The sequence below is a fragment of the Chiloscyllium punctatum genome, unplaced genomic scaffold, assembly GCF_047496795.1.
Source record: "Chiloscyllium punctatum isolate Juve2018m unplaced genomic scaffold, sChiPun1.3 scaffold_116, whole genome shotgun sequence".
NCBI classification, from domain to species: domain Eukaryota; kingdom Metazoa; phylum Chordata; class Chondrichthyes; order Orectolobiformes; family Hemiscylliidae; genus Chiloscyllium; species Chiloscyllium punctatum.
The window spans coordinates 127,506-131,148 of record NW_027309850.1 but is presented as its reverse complement, the minus strand read 5'-3'; positions in this window follow the sequence as shown (position 1 = coordinate 131,148).

Here is a 3,643-nt window from a genome sequence, read left to right as displayed (position 1 = left end):
GTAAACTAAGGAGAGTGTAGATCAGACTCAGTGCCCTAAACAGAAGAGAGTATAAATCTCCTGGTTATATCCATTTAACCAGCCAGCACAGAGTCAGTGCCGAAAACTGAGGATGGCGTAAATCTCATGGTTATATATTTGTAAACAGCCAGCACAGAGTCAGTGCCCTAAACTGAGGAGAGCGTAAATCTCCTGGTTATATATATTTAACCAGCAAGCACAGTGTCACTTCCCTAAACTGAGGAGAGCGTAAAACTCCTTACGATCTATAATCAACCAGCTAGCACGGACTCAGTGCCCTAAACTGAGGATATTTATAAATCTCCTGGTTATATATATATGTATGTATAAAAACCAGCACGGAGTCATTGCCCTAAAATGAAGAGAGTGAAATTTTCCTGTTTATATATATTTAACCAGCCAGCACAGAGTCAGTGTCCAATTATGAGGAGAGTGTAAATCTCCTGGTTATATATATTTAAATAGCCAGAACACTTTCAGTGCCCTAAACTGAGGATAGTTTAAATCTCCTGGTTGTATATATTTCAACAGCCAGCACAGACTCAGTGCCCTAAACTGAGGAGAGTGTAAATCTCCTGGTTATATCTGTTTAACCAGCCAGCACAGACTCAGTGCCCTAAACTGAGGAGAGTGTAAATCTCCTGGTTATATATATTCAACCAGCAGGGTCAGAGTCAGTGCCCTAGACTGAGGAGAGTGTAAATCTCCTGATGATATATATTTAACCCGCCAGCACAGAGTCATTGCCCCAAACTGAGTAGAGTGCCATTCTCCCGGTTATATATATTTTACCAGCAGGCGCAGAGCCAGTACCCGAAACCTAGGAGAGTGTATATCTCGTGTTTAGAAACATTTAACCACATAGCACTGACTAAGTGCCCGAAACTGAAGAGAGTGTAAATCTCCTGGTGACATATATTTAACCAGCCAGCACAGAGTCATTGCCCTAAACTTAGGAGAGTATAAATCTCCAGGTTTTATATATATAACCAACCAGCTTAGAGTCAATGCCCTAAAGTGAGGATAATGTAAGTCTCCTGGCGAGATATATTCAACAAGCTGGCACAGAGTCAGTGCCCTAAACTGAGGAGAGTGTAAATCTCCTAGTTATATAAATTTAACCAGACAGCACAGACTCAGTGCCCTAAACTGTGGAGGGTGTAAATCTCCTGGTTATATATATTCAACCAGAAAGCACAGAGTCAGTGTCCTGAACTGTGGAGAGGGGAAATCTCCTGGTTATATATATTCAACCAGCCAGCACAGAGTCAGTGTCCTAAACTGAGAAGAGCGTAAATCTCCTGGTTATATATATACAACCAGTCAGCACAGAGTCAGTGCCCTAAACTGAGGAGAGGGGACATCTTCTGGTTATATATATTTAACAATCCAGCACAGACTCAGTGACCGAAACTGAGGAGAGTGTAAATCTCCTGGTTATATATATTTAAACAGCCAGCACCAAGTCAGTGTCCAAAACTGAGGAGAGTGTAAATTTCCTGGTTATATATATTTAAATAGACAGAACAGTTTCAGTGCTCTAAACTGAGGAGAGTTTAAATCTCCTGGTTGTATATTTTTAAACAGCCAGCACAGCGTAAGTGCCCTGAACTGAGGAGAGAGTAAATCTCCTGGTTATATATATTTAACCAGCCAGCACAGAGTCAGTGCCCTGAACTGAGGAGAGAGTAAATCTCCCGATTATATATATTTTACCAGCAGGCACAGAGCGAGTACCCGAACTTTGGAGAGTGTAAATCACGTGATTAGAAACATTTAACCACATAGCACTGACTCAGTGCCCTCAACTGAAGAGAGTGTAAATCTCCTGGTTATATATATTTTACCAGCCAGCACAGAGTCATTGCACGAAACAGAGGAGAGTGTAAATCTCCTTGTTTTATATATTTAACCAGCCAGCACAGGCTCAGTGCCCTATACTGACGAGAGGGGAAATCTCCTGGTTATATCTATATTTAAACTGCCAGCCCAGAGTCATTGATCTAAACTGAGGAGAGTGTAAATCTCCTGGTTATATATATTTAACAAGCCGGCACAGAGTCATTGCCCTAAACCGAGGAGAGCGTAACTCTCCTGGTTTTATATATATTTTAATAGGCAGCGCAGATTCAGTGCCCTAAACTGAGGAGAGTGTAAATCTCCTGGTTATATATATTTAAACAGCCAGCACAGAGTCAGTGCCCTAAACTGAGGAGAGTTTAAATCTCCTGGTTATATATATTTAAAAGGCGGCACAGAGTCATTGCCCTAAACTGAGGAGGGCGTAAATCTCCTGGTTTTATATATATTTAAATAGGCAGTGGAGATTCAGTGCCCTAAACTGAGAAGAAGGTAAATGTCCTGGTTATATATATTTAAACAGCCAGCACAGAGTCAGTGCCCTAAACTGAGGAGAGTGTAAATCTCCTGGTTATATATATTTAAACAGCCAGTGCAGACACTGTGCCCTAAACTGAAGACAGTGTAAATATCCTGGTTATATATTTCTTTAGCCAACCGGCACAGGGTCATTGCTATAAACTGAGGAGAGTGTAAATCTCCTGGTTATATATATTTAAACAGCCAGCACAGAGTCAGTGCCCTAAACTGAGGAAAGTGTAAAACTCGTGGTTTTATATATTTAACTAACCAGCACAGAGTCAGTAGACTAAACTGAGGAGAGTGTAAATCTGCTGGTTATATATATTTAACCAGCCAGCACAAAGTCAGTGCCCTAAACTGAGGAGAGTGTAAATCTCCTGGTTATATATGTTTAACCAGCCAGCACAAAGTCAGTGCCCTAAACTGAGGAGAGGGTAATTCCCCTGGATACATATATTTAACCAGCCAGCACAGAGTCCTTGCACTTACCTGAGGCGTGTGTAAATCTCCTGCTTATATATATATAACCAGCCTGCACGGAGTCTGTGTCCTAAACAGAGGAGAGTGTATAACTCCTCGTTATATATATTTAACCAGCCAGTTCAGAGTCATTGCCCTAAACTGAGGAGAGGGTAAATCTCCTGGTTACATATATTTAACCAGCCAGCACAGAGTCAGTGCCCTAAATGGAGGAGAGTGTAAATCACCAGGTTATACATATTTAACCAGACAGTGCACAGACAGTCCCCTAAACTGAGGAGAATGGAATTCACCTGGTTATGTATATTTAACCCGCCAGCACAGAGTCATTGCACTAAACAGAGGAGAGTGTAAATCTCCTTGTTTTATATATTTTACCGGTCAGCACAGACTCAGTGCCCTAGACTGTGGAGAGGGGATATCTCCTGGTTATATCTATATTTAAACTGCCAGCACAGAGTCAGTGCCCTAAAATGAGGAGAGGGTAAATCTCCTGGTTATATATATATTCAACCAGCCAGCAGAGAGTCAGTGCCCAAAACTGAGGAGAGTGTAAATCTCCTGGTAATATTTACATTTAAGCAGCCAGCAGAGAGTCAGAGCCCTAAACTGAGGAGAGTGTAAATCTCCTGGTTATATATATTTAGCCAGCCAGCAGAGATTCAGTGCCCGAAACTGAGGAGAGGGTAAATCTCCTGGTAATATTTACATTTAAGCAGCCAGCAGAGAGTCAGAGCCCTAAACTGAGGAGAGTGTAAAT